The sequence below is a fragment of the Sinocyclocheilus anshuiensis genome, unplaced genomic scaffold, assembly GCF_001515605.1.
Source record: "Sinocyclocheilus anshuiensis isolate Anshui unplaced genomic scaffold, SAMN03320099.WGS_v1.1 scaffold627, whole genome shotgun sequence".
Lineage (NCBI taxonomy): Eukaryota > Metazoa > Chordata > Actinopteri > Cypriniformes > Cyprinidae > Sinocyclocheilus > Sinocyclocheilus anshuiensis.
The window spans coordinates 2,567,083-2,582,079 of NW_015549703.1; the positions used below are offsets into that span (position 1 = coordinate 2,567,083).

Genomic DNA, 14,997 nt, shown 5'->3' on the forward strand with positions numbered 1-14,997 from the left:
ACCACACAACTGTCTTCCCCCAGCTGCTTAATGCATATTGCAACTTGCAGTGTCCGGGCATACTGTAAATCCACAGTATGCACTGTCACAGTTTTCAAAAAGAAAAACAACTTTCAAGGGTCAAGCCAAAAGTTTTAAGTTTTTATTTATTGATAAAACATACACTTTAAGTTAATATTGTTGGACAGTTGAAATGTGAATGTTTATATAGGCCTATCTATTTTTATTATTATTAGTTTTATTAAGTTAAATCTATAAATCTTAAAAAATATATATATGCTGGCTATAGGCCAAAAATGATATTCACCTTCGTTAGACCTATTTAATAAACATTGAGTAGTCACATTATTAGAATAATTAGATATTACTTATTTCATTCATACTGTAACTCTTTATAAACTCGATAATCTGTATCTAAACTGTTTGGAATGCCCTTTAGTTTGCTCCTTAGCAAAAATTTATTTTAATTTTAAATTTATACAATTTTAAGGGACAATAGGCTATTTGCCATCTAGAAATGATTTTCTGTCATACTTTTTACCTAAATGTGGGTGCATTTTTCCTAATCATATAAAAACACACTGTCTATTTATGTCAAATACATTAATTGGATCAATTATTTGCCCCATATTTTAAATATTTGGGGGGTTTTCTGTCATTTTCAGTGACAATCTCTGACGGTGCTTCTAACTACAGTATGTCCAATTTCTTTACTAAAAAAGATGCCCCAAGATAATACCATGTATTTGGTACCATTGTAAACCCATGTGTTTTTGAGCATTCTTTGATAATTCTTTGAAATGCTTTGTAAAAGCCAATGAAAATACAGTGTGAATATGGTAATTGTTCAGTACCATGACACATATAGTAGTATCATGCCATTCCCATATAGCCTAACATGGTACAATGGTACATCTTGAGTATCATGGTACACCATTGTACAACTGCACCACACCAAAACATGGTTATATGACACATTGCCACTTTTGGCAACATTGTGAGATCCAAACAGTTAATTAATTGCCATGGTACCTCACTGATTCTAGGGACAGACTATCCAGGCATGATACAGGGGTGTTGATGAATCCCAAAAGACAATGTCTTATTGATAATTCGAAACAGGTTAATAGAAATGATTCTATTACAGAAATGCATTTAGAATGTAAAAGGAGAGCTTTAAGGGCTAATGCAACCACTGTGCCAAACATGTGAGGTGGAGCTTCGTAACAGAGTGTGCACCCCCATTTGTTTGAATTGCAGCTGCCCTTCTGTAGTAGCCTCCTCTTTCCAGCACAGCGCAGTAAAGCAGCTGCAGGTCGATCGGTGGAAGTCATTCACAGAAAAGGGATACTGCACAGGAGACCTACGCAAAGCGGAGATTGCGGTTTATGCGTTGCGTTTTACGTACGGTAGAGTTTACTCCAGAGAAAGGACATCGGAAGGTAAAAACACTCTCTCAGATATTATTACCTTACCTTTAAATGTAGTTATTTATAGAAACCGCCTCGAATGTTCTTGGAGTAGGATGATACTGTGAAGTACTTTCTGAACTTCTGCGGTCCGGAGTTCTGCGGTCAGATTATATAGGCTACTGACTATCAACATTTTAGCGAATCTCTGAGATTTGTTATTTTTTTTTTATCTGGGAAGAAAATAAATATATAATTTCATTAGTTGTATTTTCATTAGAAATACAAAGAATTGTCCGATTTCAAAGAACGTTTGTAATAAATATTTGCTAGTGGGTTTGCGTGAACAAGTAGCCTAGCAATTTTAGTTGCTTTTTATAATTATTAAAGACTTCTGGTTTTCTAATAAAACCTGGTTTATGGGCACATTTTCTCTCTTTATGGTGATAACAAAACCTTTATTGGGAATGTCATGTTTTTAAACTTTCCTCTTCTCTCAGTGTTATTAAAGAAAGGACAATGTTCTATAGGCTATAAACAGCATTCAGTACAGTATACCTTTACCCTGACACGGCATTTACTCGCTGCTCACGTTCTGTTCAGGATCCGAGGAATGTTGCTTTGGAATTGAAACGCTCAGGCTCCCAGTAAAACACGTTATCATCGTTTGGCATTTGAAGGACATATTTTTACTTTTGATCGAGAATAACCTACTTTCGCACAGGATTTGCGAATAAGATTCTCAGAAGAGATAGAGGGAAATATTTAACATCTCTCAGCTACACCTACAGTAGCTAGGCTATATCGTTGTGTTTTCGCGCACCTTTATAAGCCTTAACAGAAAAGCTATTCGTAGGATATTTTATTTGTTATTTGAAAAGCGTAACCGGTATTTATTTATTTATGTATGTATTATTTATTTAGGCTATTTAACAATCTTGAATCGCTATGTTTGTGACTGAAGGATAGCTACTGTCAGTCACCTGTCATATAGCCTATAGCTATGTGAATGATGGGCAATGGTGATGTTATTCAGAAAGGTAACATGTTAATACAGCTTATATTTTTCATAGGCACATAGGCTACAGTAAAAACAGCAACAATAAAGTTTCTTTTATATAGCGCCTTTCTATAACTTAAGCTCGCTTTACAACAAAACAAAGAATGCAGGTAGTCTACAATAAAAAGAGGTAAGACCAATATAGGCTATATGGTCAGCAATGTGGATATGTAGGCTACATAGTATCACATCTAATGACAGTTTATTGATTTTTAGGACATGTTGGTGGGCGCTGAACTTATTATTGTGGGTCATATCCGCAAGACACATATTTCTTGGCAGTTTTAACTTCTCCATTTTCAGCCTCGCGCATTTTTACAGTGAGCTCAAATCTGTGCTTCGGCTTTGTTAGTTACGCTAAGTGGCTCACATTGAATTTCTCTCTATGTTAAAACCTAGCTGTTTAAAAATTTGACTTCATTTTAACTCCACTTTTCTTTTCACAGTCGTTTGAACTGAAATGATTGAATTTGGTTTTGTACATGATGTTCAAGTTATCTTCGCGAACCGGAGCAGGTGTACAGAACATAGATTGCAGCGCTGGTCAAAAACGGTAGGGGGCATTGTCGAGTCTTGAACCAGAGTAGGCTACACTCTCATAAGAGATGGCTGATAGCACACAAACGCCGATCGATGCTAGAGAAGAGAAGGAAAATCACCTGTTGGCTTGAAACAATCTAAATCAGGGGCGCTAAATCTGGGAAACTACCTTCCTGCGGAGCTTTAACTCCAATCAAACATACATGAAGCAACTAATCAAGGTCTTTTGGTTCATCCTAGCGTAATAAAAACAACTTTAAAACGCTGTAATTTAATGAAAAGCAAACGATTGAGCGGTCCAAATCTGTTCCAGTGCTTTAGATTTCACATTGTTGTAAGTAGGGATAAATGATAGATGCATTTGATGTTCCTTTAAGCTAAAATCAAAGAGCTTTTATATATCAAGATGTGCAAGCTCACATGCTCTCCCAGGACAACATCAAGGTTTGATGTAAGTCTGATCAGCACATTAGTTTGGAAAATGAAGGGGCTTGAAAGGAAAATCATTATGGATCCAGGTATAATATTCTCAAAGAAAAAAAAAACTTTTCCTCTTGGGAACGAGTGTGGCTTGTTTTGAAATCCTTTTTTTGTTTTTTCATAGACCCAGTTTCATCCTTGATAGTGGTAGAGAGTGAACAAATCCTATGATATTTCTCCATTGTTAAACCTTGAGACCAGTGTTGGGGGTAAAGCATTACAAGTAACGCAAGTTACGTAATCAGATTACTTTTTTCAAGTAACTAGTAAAGTAACGCATTACTTTCCATAAAAAGTAAATAATTAAAGTAATTAGTTACTTTTTTTATGGAGTAACGCAATATTGTAATGCATTACTTTTAAAAGTAACTTTCCCCAACACTGCTTGAGACCCGATTGTCTTTCATTTAAAGTGAGAATAAATTAGGTCTGGTTTAGTATGTTTAGCTTGTCTATCCTCAGGGGGATTTGGAGATATATTTACCCAAGCTTACTCATTCTAGTCAAGCACCGTCTGTCCACTTATTCCTACCCAAACACCCCTCACCGCAATGTTGATGTGGATGTCTCTTGGAAAATGCATCTCAATTGTTTATTAATGATGCTTGCTTCTTGGGTTCTTGATCAGGATTTCTATAGGTTCAGACTATGTCAATTTCAAGAGAAAACCTCAAGGGGGTCCTTATAGTATGACTCACTCTCAGAGGTCTGACACTTCACAGTAGATTGTAATTACTCATATGATGAAGGAAGTCTGGCGCTATTGTGTGTGTCTATGTGTGCCTGAGGCAGCTTCTGAACGTCTCTCTTAACCAAAGAGGCGGTTTGTTTACCGGTCCACTAAAGGCTTTTGTGTATGAGTATTAATATTCATATAGCCCCCCCCCCACCACTACCACATGTGTCAGTTGATTCATATGTTTTTGTAGTGCATGAGGCCTCGTCTTTTCATATGTAAAGTAGGTTTTCATGTGTAATGATCTTATGAGATCTCTTGTCAGTTTGTAAGTGATTAAGTAGTAGCCTCATCTGGATGTCGGTTAGTGAGTGACATCCATAGAAACGAGGCCTGAAAATGCAAGGAAATCTGATCATTTGCATTTGATATCAGCATAAATAATTTTAGAACTTGGGAAGCAGCCCTTATCAAAGTTTTAGCGATGCATACGTAAGATGTGCCATGTGAATTATTTCTGATGTGGCGTCATCATTTGAGAGGGGACAGTATGGATAAAAGTTTAATGGGAAAGAACTTGATCTGACTGGCAGTAGATATGACTGCATGGAATAGAGTGTCAATGTCAAGTATACTTCTGTCTTGTTTTGGGGTTAGTGAGGTGTCTGAACTTGAAAATTGTGTCATTTTTTGCTCACCCTCATTTCCTTCCAAAATTGTAAGGCATTCTTTTTACTGTGGACCATACAAGAAGATGATGTCTCCATATGTTTTACCATGCAATGGAAGTCGATGGTCAACAAAACGGTTACCAACATTTTTTATGATATCTTTTGTGTTCTGCAGAAGTATTAAAGTCACACAGCTTCTGTATGTTATGAGAGTGAATGATGACAGAACCATAGAGGCGTAAAGTCATAAATTCCCAACAATTCCCTCTGAAAAGCTGTCAGCAGATTCTTCATGCTCATAATACAGTTTTAAACATTCATTAATGTCTGAAGAAGCATTTTCTCTATCAGCACTTTTTCATTTTGAATATTAGATCTCCTCAAGGCACCCAGAAATCATCTTTCTGAATTATTCTAATGATATCTTCCATAAGAGCTGGTCTGCTAATATGTTCCAGCTAAAGTGCGTGTGTGCACTGTGCCTGAGTTTCTAAGTAAAAGATGTTAAGGAGCCATTCATTAGTCGACACCATTCGGGTTCTTCAAAACCATCTTTATTATCACTTTTTTTAGCTTCTGAGAGAGAAATGGCATGTTTAGTTCTTGAGTGTTAAACTAACTGAACTAGCTGAAACTAGCTGAAACTTACTTTTTGTATGCACTATGCACAGTGCTCAGTTTCAAAGCACTTTAGAGGGGTGTAAGGTAACTGCCAGTGTAGGCTGACATTTTTTAACTTGACATTGCTTGAGTTTTTAACCATATTTAAAGGATGGTTTCTAACAGGCTCTTCTGAAAGTCTCTAGGTGATGTTACTTTAGACATATAATCTTATAATCTCTGATACTGGCCTGCTGTTTATTTATCCTGAAAATGATTTTTGATTTGACATTTCCTTTTTCTTGCATTGATAACAAGACTCCACAAGCTTTCATGTTTTGCAATTGCGGCCTGTGCTTTACTTAATCTTCCCAACCTGGTAACCACCATGCCTGTTTCTGCCATGTCTCTGTTTTAGCGTTTGAAAGAAGCTTCTTAAGGTTTTACCAGTTTTCAATGTAGAAAGTGTTGATGTACATGATAAATATAAACCGTGTAAAAGCTGACGTTCTCTTGATTTTGAGCAAAATCATTGTGATTATTGTTATTATTAATAGTATTTTCCCGACTGTTTTCAAAACTACAGAGGTATTATGCATTCTCACATGACGAACTAGCAAGTGCTTATGAAGATCAATAGTGCATTAAACTTGAATGATTTACTTTAAATGCTATGCTCTCAGATCTCTGCTTCCCACATATGTGCAAAATGATTGCCAGGCAGAAAGCACCTCAAAGACACTCTGTTGGCTAATTAAAGAATTTGAGTAGACCACAGTCATATTCTTTTTTGCTGTTTACAATGACTGTCATTAAGTGACATGCTGATATAAGATATAGTATTAGGTAATAGGGTTTTCTGTCTGCCATTCCATAAAAATGTCTCACACCACAAAAAAAAAAAAAAAAGATTTTTGCAAGTAAAAAAATATGAAATATATAGAGAGAGAAAATGAAAGAGAGAGTCAGAGCCATAATTAACTTGACTATTCAAAGAATTATCATAGTTTAGCCGTAGTGGCTTGTCTGGCGGAAATGCGACACATCCTGAACCTGTGGTGCCGTTGGTTCTGAAAGAGGAAACTTAGCTTATGGCGTTCCCAGGCAGTTTTTGAAAGGGAATAAAGGTTTTTGTGTTGTTCTGTATTTTGATCCCCTGATTGGTGTGAATTGTTGTTTTTCATGAATCGCTTCATTATTATTCTTGCTATCAAGGGGTGGAACAGAACGAGTTTGGTGGCCTTTGGCTGCTTCTCAAGAATATTGTAGGAAAGCCCTGCTATCTTTTGTTTGTTGAGGGGGTAGGGATGGTGAGGTTTGTTGAATTAAATGTATTCCCCAAACAGTTCAACTGGAGCTCAGTGGAAAACAAATCATGCTGATGGATTATCGTCTTGGTCTGTTAATTTTTGATAATACGTGGCTACATATTGTTTTCAAATGTGCAACTGACCGTAGCGCAACCCTTCCGAATGTCAGAAACCTGGTGTGGATGGATGGCTGGGCGCTACTCGGGTCTGTGCAATGTGATCTGTGATACGGCTGAGCTGCGCGCTGTCTGCAGCCCTAATTAATACTTGATGTGATTGAAGGCGCTCAATTTGTCTGGAGTCTTATCTTGTCACTGTGTTTGTTGATTTTTTTTTTTTTGCCGAATGTCTTTCAGACAGACGGCAGCTGAAATACAACAAACAATTAAGCCTTGGAACCGACAATTATGCCCTATGTTGTCATGGAGATGTTTCTACACAAATCAAGCGAGACGCATTGCTCACACTTGTGGGTTCTAATTAAACGAACGCTATACTTCCTTAAGCCCACCTTTTTCGCAATCGAGAAATCGTGTCCCTTAGCAGACTGAAGTTTTCTCTCAAGAGTTCCCGTCAGCTCCCGAAGCCAGAGAGATGAGTGGCGAAATGTCTTTAATAAACAGAAAATATGTCTAGATGCAAATGCTTCCAGTTTGAGAACTTGAGTTATTTGTTTGTCGTTTGTCATAGTGAATGGTGGATTGTCATTTTAATATTTGTAAAGCTGGTTTTCTCCACCCCGCTGTCAAGGGAGGTATGCAGTTGTATGTAAGCGGACGTGAAGGCATGCATCTTTTCTTTGGCATTGTTCGGTCGAAGGAGGCTTCAATGAGGAGACAGGGAAAAGGGTAGAGACCAAAATGCTCCCACAGTTGATTTGCCTATGCCGAATGTCTTTCAGACAGACGGCAGCTGAAATACAACAAACAATTAAGCCTTGGAACCGACAATTATGCCCTATGTTGTCATGGAGATGTTTCTACACAAATCAAGCGAGACGCATTGCTCACACTTGTGGGTTCTAATTAAACGAACGCTATACTTCCTTAAGCCCACCTTTTTCGCAATCGAGAAATCGTGTCCCTTAGCAGACTGAAGTTTTCTCTCAAGAGTTCCCGTCAGCTCCCGAAGCCAGAGAGATGAGTGGCGAAATGTCTTTAATAAACAGAAAATATGTCTAGATGCAAATGCTTCCAGTTTGAGAACTTGAGTTATTTGTTTGTCGTTTGTCATAGTGAATGGTGGATTGTCATTTTAATATTTGTAAAGCTGGTTTTCTCCACCCCGCTGTCAAGGGAGGTATGCAGTTGTATGTAAGCGGACGTGAAGGCATGCATCTTTTCTTTGGCATTGTTCGGTCGAAGGAGGCTTCAATGAGGAGACAGGGAAAAGGGTAGAGACCAAAATGCTCCCACAGTTGATTTGCCTATTGTGGGGGAGGAACACTATACCCATTGATGGTGTTGTTGGTGAAGCCCCCAAAAGCTGGAGAAAGGGGGCCCATTCAGTGCAATGGGTGACCCTGCACAACTATGGGAGATGGGTGTTAGTGCTTTTGTGGAGCACGGTGGGAACATTGTCCCCATTCTAGTGATTTAATACCCCAGGTCTGAGGCACTTTGCTATCTCCCCTAAAATGTTCATGTTCTGTCCTATATCTTTTTCAAAAGGTAAAATGTCTAGTTATAATACCACTCATTTATTTCTGTGGAGAAAGTGAATGAGCAATTTGCAGTCAAATGAGCTGTGTTACCCCATAGATAGGAAGATATTTCCAACTCTGAGTGAAAAATAAAGCTGGTAACTGTGAGATAAAGTTTAAAATAACACATAAAATCACATTGTGAGTTATAAAGTCATGACTTTGAGATGTCAAAAGTCAGCTTAACTTTTTTTCACTCTCAAGCAAAAATTAGCTTCCATATGGAGGATGGTCCAGCATTAGTGTAAATAAAATACTGTTGTTACTAGCTTAAATACATTTCAAACAGATTCACCGTAGTTCAAGTGTTTTTGAAATAGTGTAGCTTTTCCAGTAACGGTGTTTTTTCCAAGTAGTGTGACAAAATGCTACATCACTGTTTAAAATCAGGTGATAATAGAATGTTCTCCTAGAATGTCTCATATTTAAGCATTCAAGGTCCAATTAATTTAGTGGATCTGGTCGTTTGGTTCAAAAATTGAGTCTAGAAATATTGTTACAGAAAAACATTTTGCTAAATGGTTTTGATTAAATAAATTGGGGTGTTTTAAAGTTAAATCATATGGTAAATTATAATTTCAGTGCCTTCCTCTCATTGTCACTGACAGCCCACTGAGAATCACTGGATGTGTTTGCATACCTGATTTTTATCACAACCTCTAAAAGAAACAGAAATCAATTTCATTCACCTCGGCTGAATAAAAGAACGGGTTATTATTTAGTTTGACAATTCTTTCTTTCAACCTCTGGCTGAAAGTCATTTTCAGAAGTGTATGAACTCTGATATTGAATTTTGATAGGTAATTCGAAAAGGGCACAAAAGCCCGGCACATTTCCAAAATGTAGATTTGAATGGAATGCCTTTCAGATCCAGAATGACACACCATGTAAACTCTGGCTGTAAAATGAGATATTAATTGCCCTTTGCTTTCAGTCACTTTTGAATACAGCAAGGTGGATGAACAAAAGGCCTTAGAATGGAAAAAGCCACCAGAGTCACTTATCAGGTGCATTCAAGATTCATGCCGTGGATCGAGCCTCTTATCTCTCTGACCTGAAGTGATCTTCCTCTTGGGGCCTTGCCTTTCTTCCAGACGTTGATCCAATTTGTGTTACACCCCTTAAAGGTCTATAAATTGCCCCCTTGAGGGAAAAAAGAAGAAGATCAGACTAGGTTTCCATAGCCGTGGGAAAAGTGAGTCATATTTGACCTTATCTTGAGTCAAGAAGTGTTTAAGCGTATCACAGATGCTTCTAACAGAAATAGACTTATATTAAATGTTCATACCTACAAGACTACACTTATATTTGTGCTGTAACATTGGCCTCCAACTTTGTCCATTGTATAGTCTATACTCATACATTTAGCACTAAGAACTTCTTTTCTAGTCTAGCCTAGCCTATATGTATTGTGGTTGGTTGCTGTTTCTATAGTGATAAGAAGTAGCTCTCGGTCAGGGCACAAAGGTCCATCTCAAACACATCGACAGACAGAACCTTGTTCGACAGTGATTAATGTCCAGTCCAGATCAACATAGAACATCCAGGGACCGCCCTGTCTCCATGAGTAATGCTAATCCCATCCTGCACTCATCATCAATAAATAGTTACGTTTGTTTATGCAGATTTATGAGTAATAATGATGAGTTAACTGTGTAGGGAATCTGAAGGCTCAGCTTTTGCTGCTAGTTTTTTGGAAATAGCAAAGAGGGAGAGCACTTAGTGGTGTAAATGTTGGCATGTCATTTTATGAACATGGCTTTTCATAATTTATTACAAAAACTAGCATGCACTCATAGTGTGTATACTGTGAAAAAAAAAAATCGAATCATTGAGTAAGTGACTTGAATTAGTGAATTACCATATTAGTATGATTTAAGAATGATTTATGCTTGTTTTGTGAACTGAATCACTTGATTAATTGAAAAGATCTAAGCCAAAATAATGATTCAAACTGGATTAGTCCGAATTAGGACTGAATTGTTCAGAGAGGTTGATTTATCGAAAAGATCAAATTCAAAATTCATCTCATTTATATTCTCTCATGAACTCTCATAAACTCTCATACTTTAAAGATTGTGAAATATATATATTTTTTAGTTGTTTTTAATGATCAAGCATTCCATTTTACATACATAGCCTGCATTTAGTTTCTGTCATAGTTCTCATAATCAGCTCAACCAGATGTGGTGGAAAATTTTTTTTGTGTGAAATTACAATTGTGAGCACATGGTTAAGAGGTGACTCTGTCCAGACTTCCAACTTTCACTTCTGTGTCCTTGCAGGGTAATGAGTAATGTCAGGATCTGAATATTATCCTTGGGCTGGGATGGTTTTCTGCTAAATGGCTTTTCTTAATTCACTCAAGATAACCTGTAATGGGGATTTCAGTTAAAAATCTATAAACATAGATGGATGACTTTGTCCTTGTTTTGCCATTAGTCAAGAGCAGCTCACAGCGGTCCTTAGACATTTGGCTTATTCTCATGTGACCCATTTGAAAATTCCTTCAGTTTTCTTGGTACAGCCTGTCCTGCTAGCATGTATGTCAGTCAGTCAGTCCACATTTTGCTTTAGTCATGTTGCGTGCTGCATACTGTTTGATATGCTATATTTATATAGTAGGCATTGGGGTGTGCAGTGAAGACAGACAGACAGACAGACGGACGGACAGATAGATAGATAGATAGATAGATAGATAGATAGAGCTGTTGTAATGACAATGATCTGTATATTTATATAAAAGTGCGTCAAAACTAAATGAAAAGCCTGTTTTCCTTTTTATTTTACATACAATATATTGCAAAAATACCTTGTATAATTTATGAAATTATTTCTTCTTTTTTATTATGACATTTATGTAAAATAAAGCTGAAAAAAGAAATGTGGGAAAATGGCCATCTGATTTGATCTTAAAATCACACCATAAAATTCACACATTAGTCACAATTTACAGAATCACCTCTGCATTCATTTTAGTTATGCTCCTTAAAAATACTACTTAATTGTTCTTATTTTGTAATTTTATTTTATTTTGTTTAATTATTTCGGCAGTAAGTGTCATTATGAGGGAAAAGTTATAACCTTAATTGTATAAAGTGTTCTGTTAAAGGTTGAATGCAATTCAGTAATATAGTTACTATAACTACTAAACTAATCTAGTTGTGGGAGGCATTCCTACAGCGAACATAAAACCACTGTTGCGTTGATCAGTTCATCTGAACGCTGCAGTAAACAGCAAGAAATGAAGAACTTGATTACCAACAGAAGCACACAATATTTCAGTTACAATATAATCACTGCACATTAGAGGATTGATTCATCTATTAATGCAAAAAGATGAGTTTAAATTTCTTTTTGTATTTCGAAAACAGCGTTTTGATGCAAGCAAGTCGTATTTACATCAAAATCAACAAGTGAAGCTCACTTTCTGTTTGCTGTACATACAGAAGGCAATCCCTAAACACTTCAGGCCAAACGTAATAAAAATACAACTAATAAGACAGCATTATCAGACATTTTGCACTTTGATAACCTAAATAACACAACATTATACACAATCAATTTTAGCAAATAAACGTGCTTTCAGTTTAGCATGTAAGCTGAGCTAAACACATTTGTATATGCCAGACAAGGCCAGGGAAACTTTGACTATGTGCTGAAAAACAAATGTTTACACATCACACAGTGCTCAGGGTGTAAAGTGTCAATGAAAAGCACACATATCCACAGGATAGCATAATCATTTTGCCCATTTCTCCCCAATGAACATTATAATGAGGCCAGTAATACAGCAGATCACATGATCAGTGTTTGTTTGATGTGATTGGCTGTGCTGAATGTCAGCTGATGTGTGTGTAATGAGCTCAGGTGTATGTGGATGATTATCTGTATCATCATGATCAGTCAGAGCTGAGCCTCTACCGTCTCCACAATCCCAGTAAATGTAGTGGAAGAGCAGCCTGTTACTGTGTAAAGTGGCCTTACTGTAAAACTGTGCCTTCTAAAACAAATTACAGATACACAGCACTGTAAAAGGATTAAATATATTGACTTCTTTTATGCTTCAGATCAGTGTACTATGCGTAAATGTGTACACATGCATAAATCAGTGTATATGTATTATCTTATATTATTTTATAATTTCCAATTTATTATTACTTAATTATATTATTGTGATGTTAAATATGTCTGTAAAGTTTTGACTTGAATGATAGTCTTGGACTCAAAACTTCTTTTTTTTAATAAAAATAAAATAAAAAATACAATATAAATATAACACAATAAAATGTGTAATATAAATAAATATATAAGATATATATTTTTAATATATGATAAATATAATATTGAAATTATATTATTAAATTATAAATTATATTATATGAAAAATATTAATATAATATTGTATCATAATAATAAAAATATAATAAAATATATCATATATATATATATATATATATATATATATATATATATATATATATAAATACTACTTTATCATTGTTTGTTTTATAATCAGTCTAACCATTATATTTTCTAATATTTGGAAGTCATAATTAATAACTTTCCAAATGATGTATTTAGCTTCAGGGACATTCCTAGTATGCAGTATAGAGTATGGAGAGTCTGAACATAACCAGTGTCAAAACAGTCAGGAATGGATGGATGAAAGGCTAGTGAATACCAAACTTGTCATTGCAGTCATGTAAGAGAAGCAAGATATTTTGAGATTTTTTTTCTTGCTTTACCATTAATTCTCTGTAGCTCACTAATTTGCAACCTAAAGTGCTAGCCCTGACACCCTGACTTGCTTCTTGCCTTAAGGAAAGGTGGCAAGCACAGGAACACATCCTAGGAAGAAAGTGCCATAGTAGCAGACTTGTGTGAATCAGGCAGGCAAAATGTTTGATGTTTTAAAGTAAATATGTCTTCTTACAGACCTCCCCTTCTAACAGTAGAGTGATAGGCCTTGGACAAGGTCCCTCATTGAAAGCTTCCCAAGAGGGGAGTTTTTAAAGTTTTAGAGGGTTTGAGGGCTCTGAACTACAAAGGCACACATGGAGGTGGATAGAAGACCCTCTGGAAGAGCAGTGGATAACCAGTTCAGTCGATCAGTGAATCCAGGCGATATGTCCCTAGAGTACAACCAATGCAACCAATTTAAAATAAAATCAATGTGGTGTGTGTAAATAATGCATTGTAGGACCTTCAGAGCCGTCTTGGTATTCGATTTTCTTTATGATTTAAAAGAAATGCAGCAAACACATATGAAAAGGTTTCCATTCATTTCACCATCTGTATTTATTTACTTTTTGAGATCAGACGTACCTCGTCTGTCTGGTACGACTATATTGACCCCATTGATCAATGTGAGTTGAATGTTATTCAGATCACCAATAAAACTCCATCGAGCTGCTTACATAATCAGTCCCCCAGCTTTCTCCAGCCTGATATTATGGATAAATACATATGCCTTTAGATTCATAAACTGAGAATAGAAGTTTGCAGAAGGTCTTCTATACTAGTGTCTCAACTTCTCCAGACGTCAAATCCAACACTGTACCAGAATTGTTTAGCACACAAAATTCACCCAAAAATGAACGTTCTGTCATTATTTAGTCACTTTTTTTCTTCTGTAAAACTTGAATAAGATATTTTGAATAACATTGGGTACCAAACAACATTTCTCCCCACTGATTTAAACTGTTAAAAAAAAACTCAAAACAGTTCTTTAGTGTTCCACAGAAGAGAGAAAGTCATACAGGTTTACAACAACATGAGGCTGAAATTTCTTTCACTTTTGGATGAACTAGACCTTGAATTATGCATTATTATATGACTGGTTGCATTCTATTATTTTATCATTTACCTATATTTCTCCAGCTCTCCATGCTTCACTCAGAAAAGACTTGCAAGCCTTTTTTCAGGTCAAGACCCACTGGTTAGGAACATGTATGGAACTAGTGTTGTCACGGTACCAAAATTTCAGTATTCGGTACCGATACCAGTGAAAATCCACGGTTCTCGGTACCAATTTCGGTATCAAAGCAAAACACAAAAACATGCTAATTGAACAACATTTTTATTAATAACGTTAAACAAAAATTAAATGTACAAAACCAATGCCATTCTTTATACTTATTTAAAAGTGTTTCAAGTTCTTCCACAAGTAATAAAAGTAAGAAAAAAGTAAACAAGTTTCACCCAAAAGTTTAGTCATAGTTCTGCTGCCACTGAAAAACATCTGTAAACTGTTGTCTGTTTTAGGGTTTGCTGGTGTGTTTCAGGATCTTCCTCAGTCTGCAGCTGTAAAAGGAAAATATAATATACTTCAGTAAAGCAATGGGCTGAGTCTGACCAAATGCAACATAAGATCATTGACACCAGCTAAAATATAACTTTTCAGGAAATAACAAACCTCAGCTTTTATAATAAATTTAGATAAGATTACATATATTAAGTGTATATCAAATAGATGGAAACTGTAGTATTAAAAACACTTTACAATAAGATTTTATTTGTTAGATAACATGACCCAACAATAAACAA

General features: G+C 36.0%; 1 protein-coding gene across 1 annotated transcript in view; it reads left to right on the plus strand.

The window, feature by feature from the left end:
• The first annotated feature begins 1,315 nt into the window (after positions 1–1,315).
• The window catches only part of LOC107660660 (semaphorin-5B-like), a 141,346-nt gene continuing 127,664 nt past the window's right edge, over positions 1,316–14,997 (plus strand). The window contains exon 1 of the mRNA XM_016450047.1: positions 1,316–1,442. The gene's annotated coding sequence lies outside the window, so the exon portion shown is untranslated. The remainder of the gene's footprint in view (positions 1,443–14,997) is intronic.